The sequence below is a fragment of the Vicugna pacos genome, unplaced genomic scaffold, assembly GCF_048564905.1.
Source record: "Vicugna pacos unplaced genomic scaffold, VicPac4 scaffold_20, whole genome shotgun sequence".
Classification (NCBI taxonomy): Eukaryota; Metazoa; Chordata; class Mammalia; order Artiodactyla; family Camelidae; genus Vicugna; species Vicugna pacos.
Genome location: NW_027328741.1, coordinates 92,748,525 through 92,765,227, shown reverse-complemented (window position 1 = coordinate 92,765,227; position 16,703 = coordinate 92,748,525). Strand labels below are relative to the sequence as shown.

The 16,703-nt window shown below is 32.1% G+C and overlaps 1 long non-coding RNA gene across 1 annotated transcript; it reads left to right on the top strand.

The window, feature by feature from the left end:
• Positions 1-15,399: 15,399 nt before the first annotated feature.
• Positions 15,400-16,488, top strand: LOC140693772 (uncharacterized). Its single transcript, XR_012069469.1, has 2 exons — positions 15,400-15,453; positions 16,169-16,488. It is a non-coding gene; the product is annotated as an uncharacterized lncRNA (long non-coding RNA).
• Positions 16,489-16,703: the final 215 nt, after the last annotated feature.

Sequence of the window (16,703 nt, the reverse complement as noted above, 5' to 3'; positions counted from 1 at the left end):
TTTACCATGGGACAAAAGAAAATGAAAGCAAAACCACACAAAATTTATGGGACACAGCAAAAGTAGTGTTGAGAGGGGAGTTTATAGCAATAAAGACCTCAGAAATGAAGAACAACCACAAATAAACAATTTAACCTATCAGGAGAATGAACTAGAAAAAGAAGAAAAAAATACCCAAAGGCAGCAGAAGGAAGGAAATCATAAATATTGGGGAGGAAATAAATAAAATAGATTTTAAAATGACCAAATAAAAAATTCAACCAATCCAAAGGCTGGTTTGTCTAAAAAGTAAGTAAAAAGGACAAACCTCAGGCCAAACTCAAAAACAAGAAAAGAGAGACAGCACAAATTGCCAAAATATGAAAGGAGAATGTAGAATTTACAACTAATAAAATAGAAATACAGAATATCATATGAGAATATTATGAAAAGTATATTGAACCAAACTTTATAACCTAGAGGAGATGGACAAGTTTCTGGAAACATACTGTGCACCAAGACTGAATCAAGAAGAAATTGACCCCTTGAACAAGCAGAGCACTAGAAATGAAATCAAAATAGCAATATAAAACCTCCCTACAAATAACAGTCCAGGACCGGACGGCTTCACTACGGAATTCTACCAAACATGCATAGAAGAACTCATACCTGTCCTTCTCAAACTCTTCCAGAAAATTGAAAAAGAAGGAATACTCCCAAAGTCATTCTATGAAGCCACAATCACCCTGATACCACAACCAGGCAAACACAATACCAAACAAGACAATTATTAGCCAATATCACTGATGAATACAGACACCAATATCCTCACCAAAATAGTAGCGAAAAGAACCCAAAAACACAGAAAAAATTATACATTATGACCAAGTGGGGATCATGCCAGGGACACAAGGGTGGTCCAAAATAGGCAAATTAATCAATGTAATACAGCACGTCAACAAGAGAAAGGACCAAAACCGCATGATCATCTCAATAGATGCAGGAAAAGCATTTGATAAAATTCAACACACACTTATGATAAAAAATCTCACCAAATTGGGCATAGAGGCAACATATCTCTGCATCATAAAAGCTATAGATTACAAACCTACAGCCAGCATTGTACTGAATGGTGAGAAAGTCAAAATCTTCACACTAAAATCTAGGACAGTAAAAGGATGCACACTATCACCATTCTGACTCAAATAGTCTGGGAAGACCTAGCCACAGTAATCAAACAAGAGAAAGAGTTAAAATGATTGCAAATTTGAAAGTAAGTGGTAAAAGTCTCACTATATGCAGAAAATATGTTACTATATATAGAAAACCGTACAAGATCCAGGCAAAAACTACTACAGCTGATCGAAGAATTCAGCAATGTAGCAGGTTACAAGATTAAGTTTCAAAAATCAGTGGCATTTCTTAACGCTAATGATTCAGATAATACTACAGAACTACAGTCAACATGACAGCATTGTATTGGTAGGAAATGATACATACAGTCCAACGGAACAGAATTGAGAGCCAGAAATAATCCCACAAACTTTTGGTCAATTAATCTTTGACAAAGGAGACAAGAAAATACAATGGAAGAGAGACAATCCCTTCAGCAACTGATGTTGGGAAAACTGGACAGCAGCATGTAAATCAATGAACGTAGAACACTCCCAATGAAGCTAGAACACCATACACAAAAATAAACTCAAAATGGATCAAAGACTTATACATAAGACAAGATACAATAAACTTCCTATTGGAAAATATAGGCAAAACAGTATCTGACATACGTCTCATAAATTTTCTTCTAGAAAAAATAAAAGCAAGGATAAACAAATGAGACCTAATGAAACTTACAAGCTTCTGCACAGCAAAGAAACTGGAAGTAAAACAAAAATACAAATTAAGGAATGGGAAAATATCTGAACATGAAACCGACAAAGGCTTGATCTCCAGAGTATATAAGCAGCACATCCAACTGAATAAGAAAACATAAATCACCCAATGCAAAAATTGGCAGAAGACCTAAACAAGCAATTTTCCAAGGAAGACATACAAATGATCAAAAGACACATCAGAAAATGCTCAATATCACTGATTATCAGAGAAATACAAATCAAAACTACAAAGAGGTATCACCTCACACCAATCAGAATGGCCATCATTCTTAAATCACAATGACAAATGCTGGAGTTTCTGTGGAGAATAGGGAATCTTCCTTCACTGCTGGTGGCAATGCAGATTGGTGCAGCCACTGTGGAAAACAGGATGAAGATTCCTCAAAAACCTAGGAATAGGCTTACCATATGACCCAGGAAACCTACTCCTGGCCATAAATCATGAAGGAACCCTAGTTCTGGATGACACCTGTACCCCAATATTTATAGCCAGCACTATTTACAATAGCCAAGACATAGAAACAGCCTAAATATCCATCGACAGTTGACTAGATAAAGAAGAGGTGGTATATTTATACAATGGAATACTGGTCAGCCATATAAAGTGAAAACATTACGCCATTTTCAGCAACATGGATGGTCCAGGAGAAAATCAGTCTAAGTGAAGTAAGCCAGAAAGAGAAAGTAATATACCATATGATATGGCTCATCAGTGGAATCAAAAAAACAAACAAAACAAAACAAAAAAAGCACAAATACAGAACAGAAATAGACATGCAGACGTAGAATACAAGCTTTTGTTAGCCAAGGGGGCGGGGTGTGGGAAGGGATAGACTAGGAGGTCTAAATTTTATAATAGATAAACAGGATTGTACTTTATAGCACAGGGAAATATATAAAAGTTCTTATGGAAGCCCACAGTGGAAAAAATGGGACAAAAAATGTATTTTTGTTCATTGCAACTGCAAAACTGTGCTCTACACTGGGATTGGAGACAATTTTGTAAAATGACAGTAAATCGATGAAAATTTAAAAAAATTAAAAAAAAATGATCCTAAATATTACAGGTGTAAATATACATTAGAGACAAAAAGAAAACTATGCAAAAGAGCAGTAAAACCAAAGATTATTTTTGTTTTTTTTAAGATAAGCAAAATAAAAAAAACCTCTAGGTAGGTGCATCATGAAGAATAAAGAGATACCCCAAAGAAATTAAGTAAGGAATAAAAGAAGAGAAATAACAATTGTTACCTCAGATATACAAAAAAGGGATCATTTTGTCAACACTTACATTCGAATAATCTTGACAACTTTGAAGAAATAGACAAATGTCTAGAAAGAGACAGAAATAAGGAGAAACAAATAATTTGAACAAACTATTTTCTAGAAGAAAGTATCTGCATTTAAAAAATCGTTAAATAGAAGTGCAGATTTAAACAAATTGTGTGGAGAACAAAAATATAAAGCATAACTTATACTCTTCAAATTATTCAAAAATAGTGAAGATGTGGGAAACTCCCAAATTAATCCTATGAAGAATTTATCACCCTGATAGCAAAGCCAACAAACAAACTACAGGCAAAGGGAACTTCAAGCCAATAAATTTGACAGATTTTGATGCAAAAATTCTACAAAATATTATTAGCAAACTAAATCCAGCAATGCCAAAAATCAATCATACACCATGATCAACTTGGACTCATGGCAGGGTCACAAGAGAGGTTCAACATGCACAAATCAATCAGTTTGATACACCACGCTAACAAAAGGAAAAGAGAAAATGATGTGGTCATCTCAAAAAATACATAAAAAGTATTTCAGAAAATTGAACATTTTATTCATTAAAACAGCAACAACAACAACAATAGGAACAACAACAGAAGCCTCTTACCAAAGTAGGATTCAGGAAACATATCTCAACATAACTAAAGTCATTACTTACAAACCCACAGACAATATAGTATACAAAAGTGAATAACTGAAAGCCAAATTAAGGAATAAGACAAGGATGCCCAATCTCACCATTTCTATTATACACAGTATGGGAAGTCCTAGTAACAGCAATAGGACAAGAAAAAAAGTTATTCAAGTTGAATTGAATGCAGTAAAACTGTTATTATTTTAGATGACATGATAATCTATATAGAGATCCCTAAAGATTCTCCACACCAGAACAACTAAAACTAATAAAGACATTTAGCAAAGTAGCATGATTCATGATTAATATAAAAAACTGTCACATTTCTTTACACTAACAATAAAATATTCCATTATTTTAAAAAATCCATATGAAATCAGGTCAAAACATGAAAAACCTCAGGAAAATCCAACATAATAAAATCTATAGGACACTTATAAAGAAATTTGAAGATGATGCAAAGAAATGGAAAGAAATCTCAAGGTCTTCGTTTAGAGGAATTAATATTGTTAAAATATACATACTACAAAATATGTCTACAGATACAAATTGATTCAGATCGAACTACATGATATTTTCCACAGAACTAAAAACAGTCCTATGATTTGAATGGATCTTAAAAAGGACCAGAACTGCAAAAGAAACAATGAGGAAAAAGAACAAAGTTGGATTCATAACCCATAACCCTTCCAGATCTCAGACTATATTACAAAAATTCAGCAATCAAAACAGCACAATACTGGAAAAGAAACAAACATCTATATCACTGGAAAAGAACACAGATGCAGGAATAAAACATCACAACTATGGTCAACTAAAATATGACAAAGGAAACAAAAATATACAATGCCTTAAAGACAGTCTCCAGCAAGTGATGTTGAGAAAGCTAGACAGCCACATGAAAATCAATGAAATGAGAACAATCCCTCACACTGTACAAGAATAAATTAAAAATGTTTTAAATATATGAATCTAATGTGTGACACAATAAAACTTCTGGAATCAAACATAGGTTAAACAAAACAAAAATTGTAGCAAAATTTACATATGTCACACTCCCAAGCTGAAAACAATAAAGTTAAAATAAACAAGTAGGTCCTAATTAAACTTAAAACTTCTACACAGAAAAATAAACAGAATCAATAGATGAGCTTCCAAATGGGAGAAAACATTAGGAAACATTGCAATCAACAAGAGGCTAATTTCTAAAATACACAGAATGTTCATGCAACACCGTTTTGAAAATCTACAAACAACTCAGCCAGAAAATGAGCAGAAGACAATTCTCAAAAAGAGACACACAGATGACAAACAGGAATATAAAAACGTGCTCACAATGCAAATCATACAAAGACAAGACAAAAATAAAATAATGTTTTACCTCACACTAGCGAGAAGGGCTGTCATTAAAATGTCTACAAATAATAAAGACTGGGGAAGGTTGTGGAGAAACAGGGACTCTCCAATGCTGTTGGTGGGAAATAAAATTGGTGAAACAACTTTGGAAACAGTATGGAAGTTCCTTTGAATAATAAAAATAGACCTATCATATGACACAGCAATCCCATTCATGGGCACATAAAGCATAAAACATGAAATTAAAGAATCCTAGGGTAAAACATAAGAAGTACACTCTGATATTGGACTTAATTTGATTCTGCATATGCCTCCTCTGTCAAGGAAAGCAGAAATAAAACTAACAAAATATGATTGTGTCACACTAAACAGATTTACACTGCAGAAGAAATGATCAATAAAATTAACAGTCAACCAACACAATGGTAGAATATATTTTTAAGTGATAATTTACAATCAAGTGTTAATATCCAAAATATATGGCAAACTCTTACCCCAAAACAACATAAAAAAGAGCAAACAATCCAATTTAAAAAAAGTCCATAGGAACTAAATAGATAGATCTGAATCAATTTTCTGTAGAAAACATAGAGTAGGCTTTATGACACATAAAAATGTGTTCAGAGTTACAAATTATTAGGAAAGTCATAAACCTAATATGAGACAAGACCTCACACTTTTCAGAAGGCTCTCATCAAAAAGAAAACAAATAGATGTTGGTGAGATTGTGGAGAAAAAGGAACAGCGTGTACACTGTTGATAGGAATGCAAAGTATTGATTCCATTGCATATATACATCAAATTTTCTTCATCCAGTTTTCTGTCAAGGGATGTTGGGTTTGTAGGCCCCTGTCTGAAGGCTCTAGAAAATAAGCCCTTGGGCTGAACTGATAAACAAGCTGTGAGGAATGTCACGTATCCAGGCTGGATAAGTAATGGCCTACTCAATGTATCCAGTATGGAAAGCTGGATAGCCTATGCTGGGTAAGATCGTCAGAGGAGGACAACCTAAGACAGGCAAAGCCGGCTGGATAAGAGATGGCCTACTTAATGAAGATCCGTGGTGAACTTTAAAACAATTCTTGATCATTTAACATCCTGCGCTTACTGCAGGAGCATGGGAACATAAATAGCTTAAGATTATTAACATTGTTATAACCTAGATTATATGTGTGGCATTGTGCATGTCCTATATAAACCCTTCTTCTAAGAATCAAAAAACAGAGAACTGCTTCACTTCTATCCACACAGTGTTTGTGTGTAAATTATATCGTGCCACTGACAGGGTTAATTTAATATGTTGTGAGTATCTTAAAAGGATGTTGTATTATATAAAATGCTCTTTCCGCACTTATTGTGATGATTGTGTGAGTTTTATTTCTCATTCAATTAGTGTGGCATGTCATCTTTATCAATTTGAATATTTTGAAGTATCCTTAAACCCAGGGATATATACCTTTACTCATGTATGTTTATGATACATTAAATGTGTTGTTGAATTCATTTTGCTTGTGTTTTGTTGAGAATTTTGGCACATATGTACATCAGGGATAATATTCTATTTATTGCATATAATGTCCTTTCTAGTTTTGTTAAGCAAATAAAGCTCGCATCATAAAATATGTTTGGAACCTTTCACCCCCTTCAAACTCTTGGAAGATTTGGGGAAGAATTGGTGAAAAATTGTCTTCAAATGTATGACAGAATTCACCAGTAAAGTCGTTTTGTAAATTTTTTCTGGCTTTGGAAGTTAGAATTATTGACTTACTCAAACACATTTTTGCTCTATTATCTTTCTAATTACTTCTTGATTCAGTATTGGAAGACATATGTTTCTGGGTATTTGTCTTTAGTTCTAGGTCATTCAAATCATTGGCTAGTGGTAATTTCTTATGATGCTTTGCATCTCTACAACATCAGTGGTAATATCTTATCTTTTATTTCTAATTTTATTTGAGTCTGTATTTTATTAGCCAACCTAAACATTTGTCCAGTTTATGTTTAAAAGAAACAGACTTAGGTATATTTTTTTCTAGCTTTCCAATTGCATCTCTTGTTATTTGCCATACTCTCATTCATTCAATTTTCTTTTTATTCTTTCTGATTTCTCCTAAATCCATAAGGTGTAAAGTTAAGTAGTGTGAATCTTTGTATTTGATTTATTATTAAATATTTTTTATTTAGTTATTATTTATTTATTTATTTATTTATTTACATGTTTATTCATTTACTTATCATTGAATTATTGCCATTTACAATGTGTCAATCTGTGGTGTATAGCACAGTGTCCCCCTACATGCATATATTTATGTGCCTATTAAACATTACTTCACAATATTTAACTTACTGCCCTGTGTCATAAAGAGAAATTTTGAAAAAATTTACTTTTATATATAGAGGAAAAAATTTATGAATCTACAGCTCCCAAATATATCCTCTCACAGCCCCTTTCCGTTGTAATCATATAATTGCTTAGTAGATCTGTGAGTTTCTTTCAATTTTGTAGATGAAATCATAGTGTTCTCATCCAAATTTTTTTTAAGGTTCCCCATATGTCATGTCATGTATTATTTTTCTTTATTTTTCTGGCTTACTTCAATTAGATGACACTTTTTGGGGACATCCATTTTGCTGCATATGTCATTGTTTTATCATTTTTTATTGCAGAAATGTATTCCATTGTGTAAATACGGGATAACTTCTGAATACTGTTATCTGTTGTTGGACAATTAGGTTGCTTCCATGTCGTGGCTGTTGTATATAGCACTGCAAAGAACATTGGGGTACAGGTGTCTTTTTGAATTTGGGTTCACTTTGGTTTATACCCAGAAGTGTGATTGCTGGATCGTATGTTAAGCCTATTTTTATTCTTTTGAGGAATCCCCACCCTGGTTTTCGCAATGACTGCACCAAACTACATTCTTTCCAACAGTGAAAGAGGGTCATCTTTCTCCACAGATACCCCAGGATTTAATGTTTGTGGAATTTTGAATGATGACCATTGTGACTATTGTGAGGTGATACTTCATTAGAGTTTCGAATTGCCCTTCTCTGATAATGATAGTGAGCAATTTTTTTTTCATATATCTATGTGGCATTTGTATGTCTCTATTGGAGAATTGCTTGTTCAGGGCTTCTGCCCATTTTCAATTTGGGTTTCTTGTTTTTATTAAGTATTATTATTAGTTTGTATGAACTCTTTATATTTTAGAAATTAAGCCTTTGTCAGTTGCACACTTCTACATATTTTCTTTAATACTGCAGGTTGTCATTTTGCTTTGTTTATGGTTCCCTTTGCTGTGCAAAAGCTTATAAGTTTTATTAGGTCCCATTTATTAATTTTATTCTTACATTCATTACCTGGGTAGTCTGTTCTAAGAGATCATTCCTGAGATTTATTTCAAAGTGTTTTGCCAATATTTTCTTCTAGGAGATTTACTGTGTCTTGCCTTACATTTAAGTCTTCAAGCCATTTTGAGTTTATTCTTGTGTATGGAGTGAAGGAGTGTTCTAACTCCATTGCTCTGCATGCTGCTATCCAGATTCCCAAAACCAGTTGGTGAAGAGACGGTCTTTTCTCTGTCATATTCCTGGCTACTCTGTCAAAGATTAATAGAACGTAGGCCTGTAAATTTATTCCTAGGCCTTCTATTCTGTTCTTTTGGTCCATATGCCTCTTTCTGTATAAATATCTTGTCATTTTGTTCATTGTGGCTCTGCAATAGTGTATGGAGAACAGGTAGTTTATTCCTCCAGCCTCTTTCTTTTTCATTAATATTGCTTTGGAAATTATGGATCTTTTATGACTCTATGTAAATCTTAGAATCAGTTGTTTCAGTCCCAAAAAGAAAATTTTGGCATAATTTGATAGGAAATCACATTAAGTCTGGGGATTGCCTTGGGCAATATGACCATTTTAACAATTTTGTTTCTTCCATTACGAGACCATTGGGCATCTTTCCTATTCTTCATTCTTTTTTGATTTCCTCAATCAATGTTTTCTAGTTCTCCATGTATATTTCATCACCTCCTTGGTCAGAATTTTTCTTAAGCATTTTTTTGCTTTGGGTGCAGTTATAAAAGCGGTTGTCTCTATAATTTGTTTTCCTGTTGATTCAATGGTAGTGTAAAGAAATGTAATTGGTTTTTTTACATTGCTCTGGGTACCATGCCCAGTTCCTTTTTCAGCCTAAGTAATATTTTGTGAAGCTTTTACAGTTTTCTGTATATAGTGTCATGTCTTCCTATCATGACAATTTTACCTCTTCTATTCCAGTCTGAATCCTTTTATATATTTTCCTTGCCTGATCATTGTGGCTAGGAATTCCAAGACTATATTGTATTGAAATTGTGAGAATGGGCAACCTTGTCTTGTCTCAGGTTTTTGTGGGAAGGGTTTCAGTTTTTCACCATTGAGTATTTTGCTGGCTATATGTTTGTCATAAATAGCTTTCATTATGTTGAGATATGGTCCCTCTATGCACACTGTTACAAGAACTTTTACTGCAAATAGGTGTTAATTTTTCTCAAATGTTATTTCTGCATATACTGAGATGATCATGTGTTATTTTGTCCTCTCAGTTATTGATATGGTGTATTACAATTGATTTATTTGCATAAGTTAATCCATCCTTGTTTTCCTGGAATGAAGTAACATTACCATGGTGCATAATCTTTTTTTACATGCTGTTGGATTCTGTTTGTTAATACTTTCTTAAGGACATTTACATCTATATTTATCAATGATACTGGACTATAGTTTTCTCTTGGGGTAGTGTCTTTGTCTGGTTTTTGTATCAGGTTGATGTTGGCCTCACAGTGTGAGTTTGGGTGTACTCTTTCCATATCAATCTTTTGGAAGAGTTTGAGGAGGACTGGTATGTATTTTTCTCTGTATGTTTGGTATAATTCCCCAGTGAAGCTAGTTGGGTTTCAATTTTGTTTGCAGATATTTTTTATTTTATTGATAATTCTATTCAATTTCTGGTGATCTGACTGTTCAAATGGTTAATTTCTTCTTGATGCAATATTGGTGGGCTGAATGTTTTCAAAAACTTCTCCATTTATTCCTGGTTATCCATTTTGTTTCCATACTGTTGCTCATGTTATTCACTTATGATAATATGCAAATTTGTTGTACTCTTTTTAGTTTCTCCATTTTCATTTCTTATATTATTTGTGTTCTCTCTCTTTTCTTGTTGGTGAGCCTGTCCAGAGTTTTGTCAATTATGTTTACTATTTCAAACAAGACTTTGATTGTTTTTTTTCTATTTTTTAATGTGTATTTCAATTCTTTCTTCCTTGATCATTCTTATTTCTCTCTTTCTGCTGAGTTTTGGTTTTGTTTGCTCTTCTTTTCATGATTAGTGTACATAGAACCTTTGATTAGTTATTTGAAATTGCTCTTCTACTTTGAGGAGTGTTGTCACAATAAACTTACCTCTTAAGCCTGCTTTAAATGTATTCAATAGATTTTGTGTAGTATTTTGACATATTTCTGAAGATATTTTTTAATTTATTCTTTTACATCTTCACCTCCCCTACTTGTTATAGTACCATGGTGTTTAATTTTCATGCTGTCATTTTTTCACAATGTTTTTCTGTGAAGGATTACTATTTTCATAGTATTATACTCAGAAAAGTTGCTTCAAATTAGTTTTATTTTCTTAAATTTGTTGAGGCTTCTTCTGTGCCTGAGGACATAATCTTTTCTAGAAAATATTCCAGGTGAACTGGAAAAGAATGTATATTCTGTTTTGGGGAAGAGTACTGTTTTGAAAATATCACCAACTCTAATTATTTTATCGTATCTTTTTGTATCTTTCTTCTCTTAATAATTTTCTGCCTGAAACACCAGTCTAGTGATGGTAAAGGGGAGATATAGTCTCCGAATGTGATTGTGTTCCCATCCATTTCTCCCTTTTCATCTATTAGTATTTGCTATATGTATTTAGGTGCTCCTATATTGAGTACATATATATTAATGAGTTTAATACCCTCATTTTTTATTGCTCCTTTAATCATTATTTCATGTCCTTGTTTATCTTTCTCTATGACCTTTCTTGTAAAGTCTATTTTGTGTGAAGTCAGTACTGCTAGTCCTGCTTTCTTGTCATGTCCAGTTGCATGCAATATATTTTCCATCTTCTGAGTTTCAATTAATTTGTGTTCCTCTTACAAATGTGGGACTCTTTTATGCTTCATAATGTAGGGTCTCATTATATTATCCCATCTGACAATATATATCTTTTGATTGAAGCACTAAGTCCATTAACATTTATGATAATTATTGATAGACTGGTGTTTATTTCCATTTTGAACTTCATTTTCCAGTTGATTTGGTATTTCCTTTTTGTTCATTTCATTTTCTTTCTGTTGCTTGATAAGTTTTCTTTTATTATCTTGGTTTCTTTTTGGCTTTGTTACTTCATTGTAAGTTTTGACTTATGGCCACCCTGTCTTGTATGTATATTGACACATTACTATATCTTTTTCTTTTAACTGATAAGAATAGAAATTCTAACCCCTCCTATAGAGAACAGAAACAAGAAGAAAATACTCTGTATTGTCCTGTTTCACTCACTGACTCTTAAAATTTTTGATGTACTGTACTGCAACATCATGTTTATTCTATTGTAAGACATTGTAGCTATTGCCTTTCTAATTATGCCTTTCTCCTTTCTATAGAATCCTGCTTCTTTTTTTTTAGAGTCGATTTACATTATTTCTTTTTCTGTTGCTAAATTCTTTTAGTACTTGCTTTAGTGGAAGTTATTTATCTCTCCTTCTATTCTAAAGAATAGCCTTGCTTGATAAATTATCTTAGATTACAGCTTTCTTTCCTTCAGAACTTTGAATATGTCATGCCACTGTCTTCTGACTGTTGTATTTGTGTAGGAAACATGTTTACAAATATAATATATATAATTACATATATATGAATAGAACACATAGAAATGAAGTTAGGAAATAAGGAGAAAACCCATACGTTAAATAATAGAAAACATTGATGAAGGAAATTAAAACTGATCCAAAGAAATGAAAATTTCTCTTATGTTAATGATGTGATACAATGTGGTTGAAACAAACATACTACACAAAGCAATCTACATTTAGTGTGTTTCATGTCAAAGTAACCATGAGATTTTTCCATTTAATAGAACAGGTAATTTCAAAATCTTTATGTAACCACATAGACCATGAGTTGCAAAAATAATCTTGAAAAAGTGTATTAAATCTAATAGTGTATAGTTCTCTGAAGTTAAACAGTCCAACAAAGCTTTAGTAATTTAAACAACATGAAACTAGCTCAAAAACAGACACCAATCAATAGAAGAGGATAGAGCAACCAGATATAATCCCTCACACCTATGATCAATTAACCCATGAAAAAGGAAGCAAGAGTATAAAATGAAAATAGACATTCTCCTCAATAATTAGTGCAAGGGAGATTGAACATATAAAAGATTGATTAGAATAGATCCTCACATTGTTTACAATCCATAAGCAGAGAATATCTTTCTATTTATTTGGTTTACTTTTATTTCTTGCACCTGTAATTTATAGATCTATATTTAGATCTTTTATTTCACTTATCAAATGTATTCCTAGTTTATTCTTTTTGGTATAAATATATACACAATTGTTATCCTAATTTCTCTTGCTGATAATTTGTTCTTAATATATAAAAATGCAACGGATATTTGTATATTGATTTTGTATTCTGCAAGTTTATTAAGTTTGTTCATTATTTCTAACAGTCACTGGAGGAGTCTATGGAGTTTTCTATCTATGCATAATTATGCCATTTCTAAAAATTTTACTGCTTTTTTACAAGTTATATGCCTTTTATATTTTTTTCTTGACTAGTTGTTCTGGCTAGGTCTTCAAATAGTGTAATTTAGTACTTGTGAGAATGGGCTACCTTTTCTTATTAGTGGACCAGAGGAAAAGTTTCCTGTATGTTAACATTGAACTTGATGTTAGTCATGGGCTTTTCATATATGACTTTTATTATGTTTAGTTGAAATGTATTAAAAGTGAATTTGTTAAGAATATTTTTATAAAATGTAAAGATCAGATCGGTCAATAAATTTCCTACAATTTTTGAGATTGATGTTTTTGAATTCTCTGCTATTTAAGGGATTGTATCACATATATTGATTTGAATTTGATAAGTAATATTTATGAATCAGGACTAAATCCCTCTAAACTATAGTTTATAATACTTGTAATATGTAATGAATTCAGGTTGCTAGTGTTTATTTAGAATGGAATGTTCACATACTGAAAGAAAAATTTACATTACAGCTTGAGTTTACATTTATTTATTTAAAAAATTTATCCCTCATTTTGAATTTGGCTTATGTTTAATGGAATTTATTTTTAAATAAAGAATATAATTTTGGTAGAACTGGATTTACTACAGTTTACTGATACAGAACATAGCTATTATTTACATTTAGTGAACAAAACACTTGCCTTAAAATGCCGTATTTTACTAACAATGTCAACTGTTTCAGGACTGAGATACATATTCCTTCCAAAAATGCATTACCTGGCCTTTTCCACCCCAAATCACATATAGTGTTATTTCTTTGTTTTTTGATTGTTTGTTTGTTTGACCCTTAATGGAGACACTGCTTATTGAACCCAGGATCTTGTGCATAATTGTACTTATCAACATCATTTTGGAACACTTAACAGAAGACACAAGTGAATGGATTATAAAGATATAAAGAAAATTTATTGCTTCTAGGGAATGAAAAACCTCTGATTGAAAGAATGGCAAAAATAAACATTTGTAAATATACAATAAGATTTTCTCTTATGTAATTTTAGAGTAGATTATTAAATTAAATTTGTTTTACTTATAGAAATGAATTACAATTTAAAACAAAAATTCCGCCTTATGGGATTTCTTAATTTGATGCATTATTTTATCTTATTTTATTTCATAATTATTAAACATTTATTTATATACAAAACAAATAAACTGACATTTAATCTGCTCATGTTTTGAATATTGAATTACTTCTTATATAGTACACAGATAAATACGTATTTCAATTTCCTAATCAAATTATGTTTCACTTTAATTACAAATGATATAGAAATAGATATATATTCTCTGTACATGTTTTACACGAATTTCACTTTAAATTCCAAAACTTTAAAATTATTCTATATATTTTGTGCAATATTTATACTCTGTTCACAAATCTGGTATAAATTTTAATACAAAAGGATGGAGATTGGTTTTATTTCATAGACCCCAAAATTAAATTATTTAAAAAGATTTTGTTGGGATAATATTTGCAAATCACACTTTAAAAATAAGGATCATATATGTTTCATTTTAACTGGATGAATGACAAGTAAACACTGGCTGAATGTTACACTTGAGTTGCTAGGATACCAGTCGTTTTGTGATGTCACAGCTACTCAGGTTGAGAACCATTTTGAAGGCCTAGCAGTTTATCTGTGCAGGCCTGCCAAAGCAGCATATGAAACTGCAGTTGTCAAAATCATGCAGATTAGAAAAGGAGCTGTAGAAAAAGTTATTTGAGATGGCACATGTTTCTTCAGAAATTCAAGATGTGTCTCATAAAGATGGACCAAGTGGCTCAGGAAACTCCAGTAGATCTCTATTGTGTGATCAAACATTCTCTGGGGATTTGGACATGAGTTTTATGATTGAAGAAAATGCTTTCAGACTTTGTCTGAAGAATCCTTGATAAAAACACCATGTTACACATATTGTGTCTCTGAACCAGAAGAAGATAATGATTTTCGTTCTCTGACATTTCCAAGAAAACTCTGGAAAATAGATTGGAGTGACCAATTTAAATCCATCTGGTGGGGTGATCATGGGGTCTTCCGTAGTGATTGATGAAGATGTCTTGAAGAAGGAAGTTTTGGAAAGAAAGGCCCCTTTCAGAATATTTGAAACTGGAAGCATGAAAAGTTTACTTAGACAGCTTAACTTTTATGGGTTTAGGAAAGTGAGGCAGAATTTTCAAATGTGTGCTTGTCTAGCTGACTTTCCAGCAGAAGAAAAAGAAGTGTCTGTATTAAGAAAGATATAAAAAATTTTAGTTACCACTTGGTAACTTATATATAAAATTTTATTTTGCACATCAATCAATGGTAATATAAAAGTAAAGCAAGATTTTGAAAATTGTATTAAACTATTAAGTCTAAAATTCTTTATTTATTCTAAAAAATGAGGACAGTGACTTACGTATTCAAGATTATGAGAAACTTTGCTTACAACTATGAATCATTCCAGAAATCCATATAAAGGTAATAAAGCTGCTTTTCAAAAGTGTCATTCACCGTTACCGCAAATGCTAACATTTAAATTTGATGACTATAATATTTAAATGTGTATTTTCCAAATAAGGAACTTCAAAATATTGTTAGCAATGTTCATATTTTGATGATATTATCCTTACATAGTAAACGTGGAATCAGGTTTTATACTTTAGGCTTATTGTAGTCTTGTATTTTGGTATAAATATTACTAAAATGTTTCTCCTTTGGTTGTAGCTGCACTTTTATCATAATCCAAATTTTAAACGAGGCTGTCCCCAGCTTTTAGTGAGAATAAAAAGAAGAGTTGGGATTAAAAATGCCTCTCTGGTGTCTTCATTGGCTGAAGACTTCAAAGAGCAGCACTTTAAAGCAGGGTATAATGTGGATAATAATAATTCTGGATTTGTGGCTGACACTATTGGAGAAAGTCCATGATTACCTTCTGCAAATTTCTAAAAAGAAAGCCCTCTACTAGCCACATAATTGGTGATACAACTACCCCGATCAGAGGTGATTTTTCTCCTCCATCATCAATGTCAGACCACCAAAACAAATTGCAGTGGGTCAACGAGCTATTCTAAATAAGTTGACCACTCTCCACTGGCACTCTCAAAGCAGTTACAATGAAACAAATGGCCGTGTTGTGAACTCCATTTAAACTACAACTTCTATTTCTCAGTAGAGTATCTTATCTCCCATACAGGGCAATTATTATGGACTGATGCTGGAGCCTTCTACTTTTCCAAATACATATCACAACATATCTGCAAATGAAGGTCGTTTTCCTAAACTTCAACCAGGGTGCAACCCACGCTTTCCAGTGCCAGTGATAGCTGATACATCAGCTAACTCTCTTTCAAGGCCAACTCATCAGCCATCTTCAGTTTATGAATGTCATCCTAATTACAACTGATCTACCAGAGAACTACCAGATTATGTAGGAAACAAAAATTATAAATGATGTTGGCAAATGTCGACAACTATCTGCTATTTTCTTATTTGAACAATAAACATAGATGTGTACCTGTATTTTCCTTAATATTTCTTAATAGAGTTAAGATTTAAACAGGAGACTAACTTGCCATTTAAAAAAAAGAGATATTTGATTGATAAAATCTTTTGATGGAACAATATGGGAGTAAATTTAAATAATTTCTTGTAAGGAAGAAGAAAAAAATGGAAGAATTTGGAAAAATAATAAAACATGGAGAGAGGGAAAAGTAATAAGTGGTTTTTGG